Consider the following 10,181-nt stretch of genomic DNA (forward strand, 5'->3'; position numbering starts at 1 on the left):
GAAAAATCATAAACAATATTGTTTATCTAGTCGAGTTTATGTGCAACCCATAAAATTGAAGTATCGCGTTAATCTTGCAAATGCAATTGTGAACATTATTAACTTTACTTAAAATAAAAAAAAGAAAAAAGTTAAATATGAAAGTGCTATTACGTCCGGTAACTTTAGCTTGGGCCAGGAGTTCAAGATCGGACGTAATTTTCGCAGGCCCGTCTAGCACCAAACGTTTCCTTCACCATGGATCCAACCATCGATGGTTCGCATAGCTCGTGTGCAGCATGCCATCCACAACCCTAACTCCTCTTCGCTCTCACACCCGCACCCGCCTCAGCTCCACCACAGCCGCCGCCCCCAACTCTCTTCTTCCACAGAACTGGCAGCACACGTCCACACCTCTTCCTCTCACCACCTCTCTTCTCCAGATCGGGAGCAGTCTCCCCATGACTGGCGCGGCACGCGTTCGACCATGGGCAGACGCCGGCCCCGGGCACTGCCACTCACCATCCCTCCCTGGTGGCTACCTCGGGCACCGCCGCCCCTTCATGTGAGGCCGGAGCCAAGCCTGACGGTGGAGATCCGGCGCGGCGCATCCTCCGTGGTGTCGTCCTGGGACACACACGAGGTCCGTTGTGACGTTAGTATAGCCTCCTCATCCGGAGCAGCCAGCTGGATCCATGGTGCCGGATTCAAGGTGAGGAGGGGCCAGATTCATGCTGGGACACTGGATCCCACTGCTCCTCACCTATGCCCACGCCCGCGCCGCACAGGAGGACCTCCCCAATCGCAACGACGGTATGGTAGTGCCATCAAGGTTCTCTTGCTCACTCTATCCCTTTTGCTAATTGATTGATTTTTTTCTAGTGTATGCATTCATGATGATTGTACTTGCTGGAGGGTTGCTTTGTTGCTTAAACTATTAAACATGACCTGATTTTAAGAGTGTGTTGAAGATTGGTTTTTTTTTTATAAACGTGTTGAAGATTGTTTTGCTTACTATCCACATGAAGCAGAGAAAATCTTTCTTCCAAAGGCCTTTAGTAAGGTGAGACAGGACTGAACTGACAAGATTTTTTATATTTGTTGCATTGCAGCAATGCTCGAGTATTGGGCTCATCAGTAGGCAAGTAATTGCTATATATGATACATCATACATGCCTACAACAGTTCAAGCCAATGAGTGTTAGGAAAATCCTAAAAATGGTGTTTAAGCCAATTTGCCATATGGTTTCCCTAAGAATTTTGGGGGAATTTAACATCAGTTCAATTAGATGTTTGCTGCTTGTAGATCCCCATCTGTGCTGTTGAATGCAGCTAACTATAATACTAATGATGCTCTTATTTTTATGATATCTTATATTGAGTTGATAAACGAAGAATCGCATTAAATACAATTGTTTTAGCCGGTAATTTGCTTGCAGCAAATAAGGAGTAAACTAGAAACCTTAATAACATTGATCAGTATGTTTATTCCTAAATAACACCAGCCATGCCATACTATGTGTTTGTATATATTGATTAATTTGAGATGCATTCTATGCAATTTATTCGAAGATCCTGTCCACATACATGTATTGTAACAACCCAAAATTTGCAAACACCAAAAATACCAACTATCAAAAATTTTCTGAATAAACCCATGATTGGCGTAGGACATGCTAGGAAGCCCACCTAGTTGCACCAGTAGACCCTATGTTAGTGTTGGAAGCATATGCATTGTAATCAACATATGATTTGGCTCTTTTTGATTTTATGTGATGTCAATAAAATCAATCAAGATCCATAATTAAAAACCAATTAACATACAAGAATATATATACCGGTTAACCAAAACTTGGGTAGCCAACCTTGGCTTTGGACTCCCTAAACCCTAATGACCCTTAGTGGACCCCACTAGAACGTATTCATGCTTGGCTATACATGTATACACTCATAAAGACCCAAGGTATAATTAGAATGGAAAAGTAGAAATAGAAAAGACTTAGAAAAGAGGAGAAAAAGGAAAAGGCTAAACCAGCCCAGGCAACCGACCGGCCCAGCCCTTCACCTCACCCCCTCTGTTGGCCCACGCGAGGCCGCAAGCAGGCCGGCCCACGAGCTCACGCAGGCCCAGCAAGCCAGCCAGCGCGTCGCCCACGCTCGCGCTCCTCCCCGCTTCACTTGCAGCCGCTGCCACATGGGCCCCGCATGTCAGCCACCCCCGTCCACAGTGTCGTCTTCCTCCCCCGACCGCTCACGCCGATTCCCTTCTCCGACCGAGCCCCGACAGCACTGGCAAGGGCGGGCCAAGGGGTCACGCCCGGGGCATGGCCTTGTCCCCTTGGCGCCGCGCCCACGCAACCACTCACGGCCGTTGGATGCAGCACGCGCCTTCGATCACCCTCGATCCCCCATCCGCCGATCACCGGGATCGCCGTTCCCCGCTCGGCTATAAGAGCCCCGGCCCCGGTTGCCCTAGCGCATTTCCGTGCCCACCGCCGCCTTGCGGCCACCCCCCTGCACACCCGAGCCAAGAGAGAGAGCCAAGAGGGGAAGAAGGAAGGGAGAGGGAGAAGAAGGAGCGCCCGACGCCGCCGGTGTCGCCGGAACCGAGGGTGACACCGTCGTCATCATCACGGTCGCGGGTCGACACTGCACGGCTTCCGGAGCTACACGTCCTCGAACCACAATGGCATCGCCATCCAATCTTCCCCGACACCAACGGTGAGCTCCCCCGGTTCTTCCCCTGCTCGCCGCCGGACTTGCTACTCAGGCCATGGTGCTCCACCCCGTGAGCGTGTAGGCCAAGGCCATCTCCGGCCTCGGGGATACACATGCACCCACGCGCACACCCGCAACCACGCCGTGACCGCCCCACCGGAGCCCCGTGGAGCACCCGCGTGCCTCACCGTCGTCACCATGCCGCCGTGACCGCCGGGGAGCCCCTACCGGCCACAAGGGAACCCGAAGCCCCGCCTTGAGCCCTGGACGCTTTCGCCGTGCACCCACGAACCCGCAGAAGCACTTATCTACCCAGTCGAGCCACCGGAGAGCCTGCCTATGTGACCTCACCACCGGCGAGCACCGCCGAGCCGCCGTTCGTCGTGGCCAGAGACCTAGGGAGCCTTGGCCGCCGCTCTGACCCCACCGTCGCAGTCGCCATCGCGTGGGGGAGCTTTTCCCCTCCTTAATTGGGCACCAGCGCCGCTGCCAAGGCTCACCGACGAGGCACGCCGCCAGCGGGAGCACAGCCGTGGGAGAAACAGGGGAATTCCCCTCGCCGGTCGCCCGTCCCTGCACCCGGTGTACACGGACCCAGCCAGAGGAGAGAAGGGTGGACTTGGCCCACCATGGACCCTGCCTTAGGTCCATGGACCGTGAACATGGGTTCACCGTGAGCCACGCTCACGCCCACAGCCTGGAAACGAAGCCCAGTAGAGGCCCAAGGACGTGACGTGGCAGCACCATAGCATGCCACATGGCGGGCCAAAGCCCGGCCCAGACCGGCCCAACCCGAGCCCACTAGAGCCCGTTTGAGACCTGGCCCATGTTGACCGTTGACCGGTCAACGTTGATCGTTGACCTAGCCCACATGTTAGTGGCACGGACACTCTGGACCCACATGTCAGATGCTGACGTCATGCTGACGTCACACTGGACCCACACATCAGAAGCCAACATAGCCGGGGTGACGTCATGCTGACGTCACGATGACATCAGCAGCCCAGGCCCCACATGTCAGTGACTCTGATCGTAAACCGTAGACCGGTGACCATTGACTCACCCGTTGACTGACGTTGACTTTGACTGGACCCACATGTCAGTGACCCAAGAGCCCCTGGACCCACCTGACAGAACTGATGACGTTTGCTGACGTCATGCTGACGTCAGCTGGACCCTACCTGTCAGCTCGGAACCGAGATGATGATGTCATGCTGGCATCATGCTGACGTCAGCATGCCACGTGGACTAGTCACAGCGTGACACGTGTCAGCCCAGGATTAATTCAGCCTTCTTTTCCATTTTTAGAAAAGAATTAAACTTCGGAAATTCATAACTAAATCATACGACCTCAGAAAAATACAAAACCAGGACCAAAATTCATCTAAAATCGAGCTCTACGCAATGAACCCATGTTTGAGTGCATTTGGCTCTTTTGAATTTTCATTGCTTCTTTGTGCTATTCTATAGACGTCGCTAACGCAACTATAATGCGATCGTTTGCAGACTCGGAGGAGAACTAGACAGATGAGGATCGTGAGTACCGTGAGGAGTACGGAGACGACTACACTGAAGGTGCCACATCCCACCCAATCTCATAGCACCTATTACGCATGGCTAATATAGAACTGTTATTGCTTTACTTTATTGCTACAATCATACTATGATAGGACTTGCATGGTAGTATTCTTACTTGAAAGCCTTTACCTTGACGCAACCTTACCCCTGCATACCTTGCTATTAGGCTAGACACACGCTTACTGCTATATATTTCATTACTTATACTTCTACTACACTTATACTACATGCGTGGTGAAAACTAGTATTATCTGGACGATGGGGAGAGTGCTGCGTGTGTGACTTGGGTGTGTGGAGGGTGAGGGTTGTGTCGACCAAGTTGGAGTATACGATGAGCCTGGAGCAAGTCTTGCCATGGGGTGCTACCTGGGCACCCCTGGAATGGATACCTGTGGTGGGTAAATGGTATATGAGGTGGTCCTGGGTGTGAACCTGTGATGGGAGGAGCCCGGGATGGAGGTGCTGTGGTGGCACGATAGATGGAAACCCTGATGGAGACATTCTGGCTTGGTCATCCCTAAGGACTTACTAGTACTCAGATTCACCGGGAAGCCTTACGAACCACTCGCCCTATATTGTGCGGGATGGCTAGACTACTTGGTAGGATATTGCCACTACTACTAGGTTGATACCGGATAGTGTAAGGAGGTACGGGGCGCGGAGGATTTCCCCCACACCCTTCCGAGACTTCTTGGAGACTTTTTGGACCCGGCTCATGACTCACAGTTTCAGCCACCCCAGACTAGACTTGGGGTGTACCAGGGCTGAATGGTAGAGTGGCATTATCCTAGGCTAGCAAGCGGCCGGAATCAGCCCAGTTGACGATGGTCGGCGAGGAAGACGAATCTTGTGGTTATGTAAAACCTCTGCAGAGTGTATGGTTGATCGATCGATACATATGCCGACTTGTCGGCTATGGACCTTTCCTGGGTTTCGCTTAAACTAGATAGTGAGATGAGTCCTTCTCTTCCACCCCTGTGAGAGAGTGTCGGACGTAGCCAGGGGCTACGGGCCTTGAGACAGTGCCGAGAGGGAGTTGGCCTATCGACTGAGCGATGGTATGGTTATGGTATGGTGACGGTGTGGAGATGGTGGTATATCAATCCCAGGATCGAAACCTGGCTCTGGAAAGGGAATGGGGTGGAATGGGTGTGGGAATGGTGTTAAAACTTGACCAACTATTATTATATACTTGATATGCTATTGCATAGGAAACCCCAGCCTTATAGGTTTCTTTTTTATTATATCCAACTTGCATTCAATTTCCATAAAGCATTGCTCATAGGGTGGGAGTGGCCAGTACAAATCGTACTGATAAATTTTGGCACACAGGTTCTGCTGAGGAGTATAGTACTGAGGAGTTTGACGGTTGAGGGGTTCGTGCCTACGCTCGAGTTTGGCGATCTTAACTTCAAGCTGTTCTGAATGAATGCTACTTTTTCATTCCGCCAATGCGGCGATGTAATAAATTATGTAATTCCGCACTATTTGTACTCTGATATTACGTTGTATGGATGTGATATTCGACTGGAATTTGGGTAATATAATCTTCAACGGTCTTATTACACTTCGACTCTGTGGATTTCCCTTCGTGGTAATCGGGGTCATTTCTGTTGGTATCAGAGCCATACTTGACCATAGGACGAAACCCTTAGGAATGGATGATAGAATAGGACGTGAACAGCCCTTCTTTCGGTTATATACCGACCCTGCATTTACTTTTATGCAAGGCTTATCTATTATTGACCTGCGAACACCTGATTCCTTAAAACATGCAGATGGCAACAAACGTCGACTGGCCGCCTCTAGGACCGCTACCTCTGGACCATGCCAAGCTTACCTTCGACCTATGTGAGCTCGAGGGTTTTTCACAGACCCTCTGCCGAGTTCTCATCACGTTAGGTGTCCCCGACGAGCTTATCAAGGTCACCTGCACCGGGAAGCCAGCTCAGGAAGGAGGGATCGAAGGACTGATTGTCACCTCAGTCGAGTTCCCAGCTAGCACTATCTTACCTTCTATCCCAGCTTTCACCGAGATGACTATAGAGGACATAGTCGAGGAGGGACTACGAGCTATCTCACACAAGGCACTTCATAGAGTGATGAGGGACCACTACGAGCACCTGAAGATGACAGAGTTCCATCTACTACCCCAGGCCCTCGACCTCAGCCTTACCCCTAGTGAGCAGAGCTTAGTAGCCGGCAGAGTTATCTTCGCCGAGGAGGACAAATGCCTTCGTGTCTCAGCTATCCACCTACTGGAGCAGGACAGGTACGTGACCCAGCTGGAGTAGAGGAGACGATAGGACCAGGCCCTTCTGTGGGAGTACCAGGAGCGAGACTCGCAGGGAGCACAGGAGCGAGCTAGTCTGCTCGAGACAGTTGCCAAGCTACAGGACGAGCTCAACCGTCGTGAAGAAGTCCACAGAACCAAGGTCGCAGACTTACAGGACAAAGCCGCTGACCTAGGCAATAGGAACTGCTACCTCGACAGCAAGGTCTTGGAGTTGTAGAGAGAGTTGGATGACAAGAAGGCCGAGTTCAACCGCAGAGGAGACAGAGAGAGATCCAAGGGGATTGATATGTTAAAGATCCAATCTCGGAACAAGACCATGACTCAAGAGCTAGAGGAGTTCAGGAAGAAGGCCGTTCACAACCAGGGTCACCTGATCGAGGCACTCAGGCAGATCGAGTACCTACAAGACAAGTGTGAGAGGACATGGTAGGCTTGGCAGAAGTCTGACAGGAAGCGCCTCAGGGAGATGAAGAGTATGTGGGATCAGCTGCCCAAGGAGATTCGCAGCAGGACGAAGCCTAGGGTAGAGGAGTTCGAGTTAGCCTCGACTTGCCTTAACCTAGATGCCTGCCCTACTCTACCTGGAGCCAAGCCTACTGAGGAGCTCGCCGAGGCCTTGAAGTACATGTCCCGACTTCACAAGTCTGACGAGGAGATCGAGATCGAGAACAGTCGTATCCCAGCTGCGGTGTACGAGTTAGAGTAGAATGACCCTGCGTGGTCATGAGTCATGTCAGTAGCTTCCGTAAGTTGTACCCCATGATGTACCCCTTATGAGATGTATTATGAGGCATTATGCATAGTACGATTCTCGCACGTCTTCAAGTATAGCTACTGGAGATGATGCTATGTAATAAAACCCACTTAATGAATGTTTTGGATCTTATTGCATCTTATGGATCTTATTGCTTCTTTGTAATGAGTGTTGGATAGTATAAATGATTTTTCTTTAAATCATCAAAAATCATGTAATCATACTAAATTATAAGCACTTATGGCACAAGCACTAAAATTCCTGACCTGTGTTGCAGATGCCGAACCGCCGATCTAATCACCTAATGAACCGTGGACGTGCGCCCACCCCTGAACCAGTCGAACCAAATGGGGGACGTGGTGGCAACAACCGTGGCCGTGGTCGTGGCCGTGGACATGGAGGGATACCCTTCAACCTAGAGAATACCCCACCGCCTGAGGAGAACCTTCTGCCACCACCACCACCAAACCTGGCAGAAGTGATGGCACAACAGACCCAGCTTCTTGCAGCTCTTGTTGAAGGAGCAAATCGTCTCCAGGGAGGTCAGCAGAATGACTTCCAAAGGAAGCTGGAAGGATTCCTAAAGCTAAGGCCACCTACTTATGATGGCACTGACCCTGATCCGCTTGTAGCCGATGACTGGCTCAAGGAGATGGAGAAGAAGCTGGACCTCACTACTTTCACCGACGATGAGTGTGTTAGAGCAGCCGCACACTAGCTCACAGGTGCAGCATGCGCCTGGTGGGACCGTTTTAGTGATTCCCATGAGGACCCTACCAACATCTCGTGGGATGAGTTCGCCGAAGCATTTACTGAGTATCACATTCCTAAGGGTATCATGGAGGCCAAAGCTGAGGAGTTCCGCAACATCAAGATGGGAAAGGACAGGGTGACTGAGTACACTACTCGTTTCACCAATCTTCTTCGCTATGCACCTCCCTATGTTGTGAAATCTGAGAAGAAGCTGTACTATTACCGCAAGGGACTTAACCCGCACATCAAGCTGAAGTTTGGCGGTATTGAGAGTAACACGTTGCGTGCTCTGGTGGATCGCTACATCCAGATCGAGAAAGATCGTGCTGAAGCTGGAGAGGAGTACAGGGAGAGAAAGCGTAAGCCTGAGGAGTCCTTCCATGGACGTGATCGCAAGAGGTTCCGCAGAGATGCACCATCCAGGGAATGCTCTCACCACAATAGGGATGATAACCCTAGATCGAGTAGGGGTAGTGGAGGCTACACCACCAAATACTCCCGCCCTGCCTAGGATCGTTACACCCAGGACCATTATGCTCAGGACCGCAACACTCAGGATCGTTTCAACCGTTCCCGCTCTGTGAATGAACACCTAGCATAGAACCGCTCTGCACCAAGCAGTGGAAACTAGAAGGCACCCGCGCCAACCCCTACAGGCGGTACGCCTTTCACCTGCTTTGCTTGTGGCCAGCTAGGTCACAAAGCCGCTAAGTGCCCACAGAACTCAGCTGCTCAGAAGTCTCCGTTCAAGGGATCTGCTACCCGTGGGCATCTCAACCATCTGGATGCCGAGGAAGCACAGGCTACCCCTGACGTTGTGTACGGTATGTTTTTAGTTAATGGCAATACTGCATCAGTTCTATTTGACTCTGGAGCAACTTGTTCTTACATATCATCCAAGTTTGCACGAGAGCATGACCTACCTGTAACCCCACGTGTAAAGCCTATCATCACCAGCTCACCTTTAGGAGACCTAAAATGCACCCACATCTGTAAGAGAGTGAGTCTTACCATTGAGGGTCTTATATTTAAAGCCGACCTAACCTGTTACCTTCCACAAACCTAGATGTCATCTTAGGTATGGATTGGTTAACCATTCACCGAGGTATCATATCATGTTCTCCTAGATATGTCCAAGTGACCTACCCATCAGGCCAAGTCATTAGATGTGAACTCCAGTCTGGAAAGTCCACCTCCATCTTGTGTGCCCGTAAAGCGAGATCAGAATCGCAGAAAGAGGACAAGACAGTTCATGATGTGTCTGTGGTCAGAGACTATCCCGATGTATTCCCTGAAGAATTACCGAGTATGCCACCAGACCGTGATGTAGAGTTTATCATTGATCTTTTGCCGGGAACAGGACCCATTGCCAAGAGACCCTATCGCATGTCAGTTGATGAATTGGCCGAGCTCAAGATATAGCTTGATGAGCTCATCTCGAAGGGATATATCAGACCCAATGCTTCACCCTGGGGATCCCCTGTTCTGTTTGTTAAGAAGAAGGATGGCTCAATGAGAATGTGCATTGACTACCGGAACTTGAATGCAGTCACCATCAAGAACAAGTACCCCCTGCCAAGGATTGATGATCTGCTTGATTAGCTTCAAGGTGCCAAGTATTTCTCCAAGATTGATCTCAGATTTGGCTATCATCAGATGGAGATTCGAGAGAGCGACATCCCGAAGACAGCTTTTGTGACTAGGTATGGGCAGTTTGAGTTCACCGTGGTGTCCTTTGGACTCACGAATGCTCCCGCATACTTCATGAACATGATGAATAAGGTTTTCATGAATGAACTGGATAAGTTCGTGGTAGTATTCATTGATGACATCCTTGTCTATTCACACACCGCGGAGGAACACGAACATCATCTGAGAACGGTGCTTGAGAAACTAGCCCAACATCAGCTCTACGCAAAGTTCAGCAAATGTGAGTTTTGGCTACAGGAAGTTGTCTTCCTAGGCCATGTACTATCAGCTGAAGGTGTTGCAGTTGACCCAGCTAAGATCGAAGCTGTGAAAGAGTGGGATCAACCTCGTAATGTGACAGAAGTCAGAAGTTTCTTAGGATTGGCTGGATATTATCGCCGATTCATTGAGAAC

At 50.5% G+C, this 10,181-nt stretch overlaps 1 long non-coding RNA gene across 1 annotated transcript; it reads left to right on the forward strand.

The window, feature by feature from the left end:
* The first annotated feature begins 255 nt into the window (after positions 1-255).
* Positions 256-5,797, forward strand: LOC136481949 (uncharacterized). The gene is made up of 3 exons (XR_010764914.1): positions 256-792; positions 4,204-4,272; positions 5,608-5,797. It is a non-coding gene; the product is annotated as an uncharacterized lncRNA (long non-coding RNA).
* Positions 5,798-10,181: the final 4,384 nt, after the last annotated feature.

This window comes from Miscanthus floridulus, chromosome 9, assembly GCF_019320115.1.
Source record: "Miscanthus floridulus cultivar M001 chromosome 9, ASM1932011v1, whole genome shotgun sequence".
Classification (NCBI taxonomy): domain Eukaryota; kingdom Viridiplantae; phylum Streptophyta; class Magnoliopsida; order Poales; family Poaceae; genus Miscanthus; species Miscanthus floridulus.